This window comes from Ursus maritimus, unplaced genomic scaffold (assembly GCF_017311325.1).
Source record: "Ursus maritimus isolate PB19 unplaced genomic scaffold, ASM1731132v1 scaffold_1, whole genome shotgun sequence".
NCBI lineage: Eukaryota > Metazoa > Chordata > Mammalia > Carnivora > Ursidae > Ursus > Ursus maritimus.
Window position 1 is genome coordinate 56,102,621 of NW_024423343.1, and position 10,368 is coordinate 56,112,988.

General features: G+C 41.4%; 1 protein-coding gene across 3 annotated transcripts in view; it reads left to right on the forward strand.

Moving 5' to 3' along the window:
- ATF2 (activating transcription factor 2) overlaps window positions 1–9,034 on the forward strand; it is a 96,333-nt gene extending 87,299 nt beyond the window's left edge. For 2 of the 3 annotated variants that reach the window (XR_567534.2, XR_567535.2), the window contains 2 exons: window positions 7,393–8,323; window positions 8,475–9,032. The gene's annotated coding sequence lies outside the window, so the exon portion shown is untranslated. Of the gene's footprint in view, window positions 1–7,392; window positions 8,324–8,474 lie in introns of all 3 variants that reach the window. The other variant, XR_567533.2, reaches the window with a different exon arrangement.
- The last annotated feature ends 1,334 nt before the right edge of the window (window positions 9,035–10,368 follow it).

Consider the following 10,368-nt stretch of genomic DNA (forward strand, 5'->3'; position numbering starts at 1 on the left):
ACAATTGACAACAGAGATTTAGAAGTTGATCGTTAAAATCCTGAGACTGAATTATCTTGAATTATTTGAAAAACAAGATGTAATGGGAAACAGGTAGAAGATCAAGTCTTGAATATTACCATGTGATTGTAATGAGAGAGAAAAGGCAAGAGTGGTCAGAAGAGACCCAAGATAATATAATCATTTCTCTGGTGCTCTACAATATATCAAGTACTTTTACAGATACTAACTTATTAGAACCTCTGAATCATATGAAGATGGCATTACCTCATTTTATTTTTTTTTTTTGAAGATCATTTATTTTGGAGAGAGTGTGTGCAGGGGGGAGGGGCAGAGGGAGAGAGAGAATCCCAAGCAGACTCCCCACTGAGTGTGGAGCCCAACGTGGGGATCAGTCCCACAACCCTGAGATCATGACCTGAGCCAAAGTCAAGAGTCGGATTCTCAACCGAGCCACCCAGGCACCCCATCCTCATTTTAAGTAAGAAATCAACCTCAAAAGTTGAGTTACTTAATCAGTGCCACACAACCAATAAGTGGCAGGATCAATATATAAACCCCTCTCCTAATCCCAAACAAAAGTGCTCTTTCCACCACAGACATGAAAAGCAAAATGTAAGACAAGTGGTTTACATGCAACAAAAATGTCAAAGGTTATGAAGATACAACTTGCCACTTAATTTAGCAATAAGAATGTCTTTTGTGACCTATGGGAACTTATTCAGTACAATGGTTTGAACAAGTGACCATAACCTCATAGGCACTTGGATTTTATCTACCATCGGGATGGCAAAGAAGTCTTGGGCTGTCTGATTTTTGAAACTATACCCTTACATTAAAGGAGTACCTTAGGATCACACCCACAAAGAAAGAAAAAGAAAGCTTGTTTGTTACTGCATATGTTCCCAGTTTAAAAAGTCTCCCCTGAAAAATGGAACACCCCTGCCCTGTGCAGTTGGGTGTCATCGTTTCAGTGTACACCATCCACATGGTCTAGGAAATCAAGCTGAAAAATTAACAGGATACATTTTGGGCAAAAGCGAAATCTCTACAAGTGAACACTCCTGCAATCCAGGTCATGCTGAAGTGTCATAGGGGGAAAAATTTGCTTGACTAAAAATGAGTCTTACGTTAGAGCAAACAAACAAAACTGCCACAAAATAGGATTAGCAAACAACAGGAGGATTAGAGCACCAAGAGCTTGAGCTAACAAAACAATAATCTGAAAGAAAATACAAGTATGTTAAAATGACTAATGAATAAAAGAAGAAATCAAAACTGTAAGAAAATAAGACACTATGAAATATAAAGAGGAAGATTTGAAAAGTAAGCAATAGAACTTTTACAAGTGAAAAATACACACATTGAAATTAAAGAGTCAAGGCCCCTGGGTGGCTCAGTTGGTTAAGCATCTGCCTTTGGCTCAGGTCATGATCCCAGGGTTCTGAGATCCAGTCCCATGTTGGGCTGCACACTCTGTGTGGAGTCTGCTTGTCCCCCCCCCCCGCCCCGTTCCTCCGCCTGCACTCATGTTTGCTTTCTCTCTCTCTCATAAATAAAAATAAAATCTTAAAAAAAAAAAAAAAAGAACCCTACCTCATGATCAAGTGGGATTTATTCCAGGGATGCAAGTGTGGCTCAATATCTCCAAATCAATCAATGTGATATTCCACATTAACAAAATGAATGCTAAAAATCATATGATCATCTCAGAAGATGCAGAAAAAGCATTTGACAAAATTCAACATCCATTTATGATAAAACCTCTCAAAGTGAGTATATAGGAAGCCTATCTTAACATAATAAAGGTCATATATGACAAGCCCACAACTAACATACTCAGGAGTGAAAAGCTTAAAGTTGTTTCTGTAACATCAGGAACAAGGTAAAGATGCCCAATCTTGCTCTTTTATTCAACATAGTACTGGAAATCCTAGCCAGAGCAATTAGGCAAGACAAAGAAATAAAAGACATCCAAATTTCAAAGGAAGAAGTGAAATTGTCACTATGTACAGATGACATATACAAAACCCTAAAGACTCCACCAGAAAACCTGGGAGTACTAATAATTGAAATCAGCAAAGTTGCAGGTTACAAAATGAATACACAAAGATTTATTGCATTTCTATATGCTAATAATTGAAAGAAATTAAGAAAGCCATCTGATTTATAGTTGCATCAAAAAGAATAAAATACCTAGGAATAAACTTAACCAAGGAGGCAAAGAACCTATATGCTGAAAACTATACAATGTTGATGAAAGAAATTGAAGAAGACACAAATAAATGGAAAGATATTCTGTGCTCACAGACTGGAAGAATTAATATTGTTAAAATGTCCTTACTACCCAAAGCAATCTGTAAACTCAGTGCAATCCCTATCAAAATGTCACAGAAATATAAAATTCTAAAATGTGTATAGAACCACAAAAGACCCCAAATAGCTAAGGCAATCTTGAGAAAGAAGAGCAAAGCTGAGGCATCATTCCCCTTGATGTCAAACTACATTACAAAGCTGTAATAATCAAAACAGACACAGATCAATGGAACAAAACTGACAGCCCGGCAGTACAGTCACGCATATAAGGTCATTTTAAAACAAGGGAGCCAAGAATATACAATGGGGAAAGGACAGTCTCTTCAAGAAATGGTGTTGGGAGAACTGGAGGGTCACATGCAAAAGAATGAAAAGACCACTATCTTAAACCATACACTAAAATTAACCCATAAAACTCCTAGAAGAAAACATAGGGAGTAAGCTCTTTGACATCAGTGTTGGAGATGAGTTTTTGGATTTGACAGCAAAAGCAAAGGCAGCAAAAGCAAAAATAAACCAGTGGGACTACATCAGACTGAAAGGTTTCTGCACAGCAAAGGAAACCAACAACAAAATGAAGAGGCAATTTATGGAATGGGAAAAAAATATTTGCAAATCATACGTCTGATCAGGAGAAATATCCAAAATATATCAAGAACTCATATAAAGCAAGTATAAGAACTCCTACTCAAGAGCAAAAACTCAAAATCTGATATAAAAATGGCAGAGGAACCAAATATTTTTTCAAAGAAGATATACAGATGGCCAATATCACAAATCATCAAGGAAATGCAGATTAAAACCACATAAGATATAACTTTCAAATGGCTATTATCAAAAAGAAAAAGTGTTGATGAGAATGTGGAGAAAAGGGAACCCTTGTGCACTGTTGGGAATGTATATTGGTGTGGCCATTCTGGAGAAGATAATGGGGGTTTCTTAAAAAAAAAAAAATTAAAAGTAGAAATACCATATAATCCACAATTCCACTTCTGGGTATTTATCCAAAGAAAATGAAAACACTAACTTGAAAAAATATATGCACCCTCATGTTCATTACAGCATTACTTAGAATAGCCAGTACACGGAGACCACCTAAGTGTTCATAGATGGATGAATGTGTATATACATCCAATGTGTATATATGCACACAGTGGAGTAATATAAAAAAGAAGGAAATCTTGCCATTTGTGACAACATGGATCAACCTTGATGGCATTATGCTAAATGAAATAAGTCAGAGCTAGACAAATACTGTATGATCTCACTTTTATGTGGAATCTTAAAAAATAAGATAAAAACAAAAAAACCCTGAGCTCATGGATACAGAGAACAGATTGATGGTTGCCAGAGGGAGGGGTGTGGGGGGATGGTCCAAATGGGTGCAAATGGTCAAAATGTACAAACTTCCAATCCAGTAGGGATGTAATGTACAGCATGGTGACTATAGTTAACAATATTGTACTGCATACATGAAAGGTGCTAAGGGAATAAATATTAAAAGTTCTTATCCTAAGAAAAAAATTTTATAACTGTGTGTGGTGATGGATGTTCACTAGACTTAGTGTGGTGATCATTTTGCAATATGTACAAATATTAAATCAGGGGCGCCTGGGTGGCGCAGTCGTTAGGCGTCTGCCTTCGGCTCAGGGCGTGATCCTGGCGTTCTGGGATCGAGCCCCACATCGGGCTCCATGCTCTGCTAGGAGCCTGCTTCTTCCTCTCCCACTCCCCCTGCTTGTGTTCCCTCTCTTGCTTGGCTGTCTCTATCTCTGTCAAATGAATAAATAAAATCTTTAAAAAAAAAAAACAAAACAAATATTAAATCATGTTGTACACCTGAAACTAATATCATGTTAAATGTCAGTGATAACTCAATAAAACAAAAATCACTGGGTAAAAGATGCATTCATTTTCTATTTGTACAACAAATTACCACAAACTTCTCAGCTTACTATAATACCTATTTATTATCTCAGTTTTTTAGGCCAGAAGTCTGGGCATGACAGCACTGGCTTCTCCGTTTTGAGTCTCAAGAGGCTGAAGTCAAGGTGTTGGCTGGGCCTGTAATCTCACTCAGGGAGGCTTCATATCCTCTTCCAAACTCACTGCTTCTTTACAGAATTCAATTTCTTAGAATTGTAGGACTGAGGTCACTCAAACACCATGACCAAATTCCCGTCCCCTTTTGTTACTTCTCATGAGGCTATTTGTAATATTAAATAATTGCAAATATTTATGGCAAGAGTAGATTTAGTTGACTAGTATTTGAAATAACTGGCCAGTGATTCGATGCCCTAAAATGCCATTGTGGACTAGTTTCTCTCATACTCACCATGCTCTGAGGTCCACTCTTTCATTTGGGTGAAATATCAATACTCCTTTGGACAGAGGAAAGATACCGATCCATTACTACATCATACTCCTTCAAGACAAACCAAAATCGACCCAATTTAAGCAACTCATCTCAAAAAACTTCTTTCTAAAACTTAGAAGAACAACTGTTGTATCTTCCTAAGTGGAAAGTCTATTAGAAAAAGTGTATTTAGAAGGAGACCCATAGTTAGGAATTTTTAAAAATAATTTCAAGATCTTAAGATCAGATCTACCTAACTATAAATTAGCTTATATTTATGTTCTACTTGGTGAACAACAAGCAGAAGCCGCTAAGAAATTCACTACAAAAGCATTGCATGGGAACCCAATGAATATTAAACAAGCATTAAAATCATGATTTATGTTCGAATTATAACCATGTAAAAAGATGCGTAGGATAAGATGAAATAAATATATTTTAAAAGAAAATAAAACTAGTGCGTCTGCTTTCCCAATAATTTAACTTTTTTCTTTTTGATTTTGGAATTGTTACTGTTGGGGAGAACTTCAGGATGGCAGATAGAGCTAATGTGGAATGCAACCCTATCTCTTCCCCATACATAAAAATAGATATATAATATTTGAATTTTTTTCTTTAGAGCGCGTTCAGCAAGGGAGAAGGGGCAGAGGGAGAGGGGGGGAGAGAGTCTCAAGCAGGCTCCACACCCAGCGTGAGCCCAGTTCACGGCTCAATCTCACAATCCTGAGATCATGACCTGAGCTGAAATCAGGAGTTGGACGCTTAACCGACTGAACCACCCAGGTGCCCCAATAGTTGAAATATTTTAATACATAGCTGAGCTATAAAGCAAGAAGAGTGCCATAAATAAAGAAGATTCCAACAGCAGAGAGTTGGATTTGAAGTTAGATGTCCTTTGGAGCTCACCTGACATGACATAGCAGACTTGTACTATACCTTACAGTCAAAAGGGCTGGTGTAGGGGGAGAGCAGCAGCCTGAGAGCACAGCCCCGCACCAGCAGGCCGAAGTGGCCGGTGAACATCAGGGAGTCCTTGCGGCCTTTTCACTCTCGCATCGTCTTGAGCTCTCTTTGGACTCTAACCGGATGCCATTGCCATAGGCAGTCGGCTGGGCTGGCGTGCTCTGGGTCTGCAGTCACCTGCCACCACCCTCGCCAAAGAGGCTCCAGGCCCAGGACCTCCTCACCAGCTTGCCTCCTGATACAAGACGAACAAGAGGAAGGGGCCCACGCAAAGCGTGCACAGCCCTGGGCTGGGACTTCTCCGATAGCCAGATTTTGTCCTTCGTTCATTTGGCAGCTGGAGGAGGGGAGTAATGTATTTAATCATTGATTTAGAAGAGCTCTTTAAACTGTGTAAAAGTAGGTCTGGGTACATTGGAGGAAAAGCCCCAAGTCCACCATGCTGGGGCTTGGGGTAGAGTCCTGGGGTAAACATTTGGTTCTCAAAGTCCTCAATGTTGGTTTGTTTCTTGCCAACGGCTCCCACACTGTGCACTCCTCCAGAGTCTGCTGTGGGATTATAGGGTCATTGTCAGAAAGGTGAGGACTTAGCACCAATGTGTAATACATTGGGTGATTTCAGGACTTTGTTGAGCCTGTTTGTTTCCTCAAGGGTCATAAGATCAGATGATTTTGTTTCATAGAAGTCTAGGAGGAACTGGGGAAAGCAGACTGAGCTGTCACGGGTACTCCAATCTGAGAACAGCGGATGCTGGGGAGGGGGGGAGTTGGATGACATGAGATGACAGAAAATGGGGCTCATTTGGGAGGGGAACAGGATTTGGGAGGCAGTAAAGATGGCTGGAGTCGGTGGGAAGTTACGGGGTCGCTGCCCATGTCTGAGCTACACCTGAACCAAACAGAGAGGGGAAAGCAAACGAGAGAGCCTACACAGCTCCTGTATGTTATGCAGCATTTTCAAGCAGAAGTATCAGTGATTCTGAAAGAAAAAATGCGCTTGTACCTAATATCTGCTATTTATAAAGCATTTTGTACCAAAAACTTCACAATGTTAAAAAAAAAATCTGTTCGCCATGACAATCTTATGAGACAGATACTCGTATTATGGGCAGAAGAGCCTTGGTTTAGAGTGGGAGAGGCTTGTCCAAGGTCATGGAGCTGGTAAGTAGCAGAATTCGGGTTCCAACCCAGGTTGGACACAGAGGGAAAGGAAATCTTTGGGTTCATACATAAAATCCTATTTTGCTGTTTCTAATTAGAGAAAAATGTATTTATTTTACTTGAATAGTTATTCGAGCTGGGAGTACTTTCATAAGAGCCGTAATTTCGGGTTCTAATAAAATTGTGGGTTTTTTTTTTAAGATTTATTTATTTATTTATTTGGTGGGGGGCAGAAGGAGAGGGAGAGAGAGAATCCCAAGAAAACTCCACATTGAGCAGCAAGCCGACTCAGGGCTCCATCCCAGGACCCTGAGACCATGACCAGAGCCAAAATCAGGAGTGGAATGCTCAACCGACTGAGCCAGCCAGGTACCGGGTTTTAATGAAGTCATGAATTTACAGAAGACTTCCTATGTCTTACCTCAGGAGAGGTAGGCTCATTTAAATAAGAAAGTAAAAAAGCTAGTCAATATTTTTCATTTAAAAGGGAATTTGATTTTTAAATACAAAATTTTCATTTTAAAAGAAAGGTATAAGAATTGTAAACACAAATTGATCTCACGGTCAGACGACATTCATGCTTCTCTTCCACACAGGGCTTGCCTCCTGAATCATGCCGTTCCCTGGGTCCTTTCAAGGGGAGAAAAAGAGAGACCTACTCATTTCCGTTCCATTTAGAGACAAATGGAACAGTGTGCCACACTTAAGGAAAGTACAGTTTTCATTTATACCATAGCTAGTCTAGAAAATTGGAGTTAGTTGGAAAGTAAACATTAGGACTGAAATGCAGCTGGTAGTGTGTTTACTTTTCAGGACATTTTCCTTCTGATAGAAATCAAATGAAAATTTTACTTTTGAATTAATTGAACAAAACACCACCTAGTGGTAGACAGACCTATTTTGGAAAGTCAAGAGAACATAAGTTTCTTGTAGAAAATTTGGAATCCATTCACTCTCGGCTTTTTTTACCAGGTAACTTTAGTTTAATATTAAAACATTAAAGAGCTTACATAGTTGGGGTTTGGGGAGGACTTAGGACCATTAAAAGCCGGGCAGATAAAATCCTGTCGCACCAAATATCATCGAATACTCCTTTCTTTATGCATGTGTTCCAATATAGTGTTTATAGCCAATGGGATAAATACAGTCTCTGCTTTGAAGCCCAAAAGAATATCCTTCCCACATTTCAAATTTTTCATTTTCAAAGCTAGCATGTGATGACAGTTTGCCTTCTTAGATAGGTCACTGAGCCCTGCGGTGCACCTTCTCTGTACGCCCCCCCATCCCGTGTCACCTCCACCCTTCTCCAGCCCTTGATCTATGTGCCATCTCTCTGAAGGAGCCGGCCCTGCCTATGACGTCACAGAGAAAAGAGATGCCAACAGCTGGGACCGCACGCAACTTGCCACCACCGACTCTGCACACTTACAAACAACTGCACCCACTTTGTCTCCTTCCCTCTCACTGTCAGAGCGCCAGCCTAATGCTCTCATCTGAATCTGGCCATCTTTCTTCAGGCTACCTCAGGTTGGTCCTCCCTCCACCCTCTCCAGTTCCCTCCCCGCTGACTCACCGGGCTGTGCGAGGATGGGCTGTTTCTCCCACCCTAAGAGCAGACAAACCTCAAACTTCCCCAGTGACCACCTCTGTCTTTAGCCCTAATTTTCCTTCTTTACAGGTTGTCGGCACTTGCTGCCCCCAGTGCCTCACCGGCCTTCACTCCTTAGCCAGGTGGAATCTGGGCTCCCAAGGCCTCTCTGGAGCATTTGCTCAAGCGGTCATTCCTTCCTCACTGGAGGAATTGCGTGCCTTGACTTGTCTTATGTCACACGGCCCTGCTCTCCGCCACCCCTGTCATCTCGAAGTTTCCTCTTCGTCTGCTCCCCCTTTGAACACTGGTGTGCCTTGGAGATGGCCTTCGACTCTTCTGTACATTTTTCTGGGTGTTGAATCCACTCCCGTGGCCTAATGTACTGGTGGACTGAAGGAGTCTGCAGCCTGTTAGTAGTTGTCATAGACAATCACCTCGTCCCACATATGTAGTACATTCTCTTAATTTTTCATTATACTCTGCCTCGTCACAAAATGGAATTGAGGGGTAAGTATGTTGGGGGGCGCGGGGCAAAAGCAAGAGCTCTGGGCTACGTATTACACCAAGCACTTTAAATGAATGATCTCATTTCATTCTCACCACAAATTCATGAATAAAGTTCTATTTATTTTCTCTATTTTGCAAATTATAACCGATGCTCTAGGCAGATATTTTTCCCAAGGTCACACAGTTTAGAAAGGAACAGAGCTAGGATTCGGTAATGGGGTAATGTTTAATATTAAATTATACACTTTTCATTTCTTTACGCTAGTGCTCTCCCCCAACCGTCAAGCAGAATAGTTTTCTAAGTGCATGTCCTACAGAGGAATGGTGGATCCGGTCTAAAACAAAAAAGTTAGAGGTCAATTTTGACTCTCAAAACAGACATTTTATTTTTTTTTAAAGATTTTATTTATTTGACAGAGAGAGATAGCCAGCGAGAGAGGGAACACAAGCAGGGGGAGTGGGAGAGGAAGAAGCAGGCTCCTAGCAGAAGAGCCCGATGTGGGGCTCAATCCCAGAACCCTGGGATCACGCCCTGAGTCGAAGGCAGACGCTTAACGACTGTGCCACCCAGACGCCCCTCAAAACAGACATTTTAAAGCCTGGCGTAGAAAAGGTAGTAGTGAGAGGCCTGGCTTTCCACTGCAAGCATGCAGCACTTGAATGACACAAAGATTCTCAGGATGCCTCCTAAAACTGAGAAACTGTGGAAATGAATCACAAACCATACGAAGAGCAACTGCAGAATGGGACATACAGGTCATGCTTTCTGGGTTAGGAAGGAGCTTGGAGAGATTTGAGGGGGGGTGAGTATTCAACACACGTTAGGGTCTGTTCCTCAACCCCCAGTTTGGGGCCAACATCCTGGTGTAAAGGAGTGATGATGACCAGCAGATAGGTTTGGAGAAACTCAGAGCAGATGGGCTTGTTTCCTGCTTTCCAACGCATGGCAAGGGAAGTTGCAAGCCTCCTCGAGATGGCTGTGTTTCGGATGGTGCTAGAACAACACGATCTCAGGAAGTGGATTAGCAGTGGATGAGAGGACTGTTTGCATGGCTGTGCCCCAGAGCAGCTTCACAGGGGCCCAGACCCTCCAGAATAGAGCAAGGAATGCAGCTAGCAGGTCTTGAACTGCAAAGACGGGGCACAGCATTGCTGAGAGACTTGAGAGCCTGGAAAAGTGGTAGGGTCAGGACAATAGGAGGCAAGACTCACCAATGTCAGCAGCACAAGTCCGTATACACTGGCACAAGGCCAGGGGGGTCCAGCCCACAAGAGAGACAAGACCTCAGGGGTTATCAGCAAAGACAGAATGACAGGTTAGGGACTGGGCCATCCTTCCTCATTGCCATTATGAAATTTGAGGTTTGCCGTGAGCCAAAATGTCACTTGGGAAAAGCAAGATGGAGGAAGTCAAATCCCTTGAAAGATAGAACACTCATGCCAAAGAAAGCTAGAAACTTAGCAGACTGGTGCT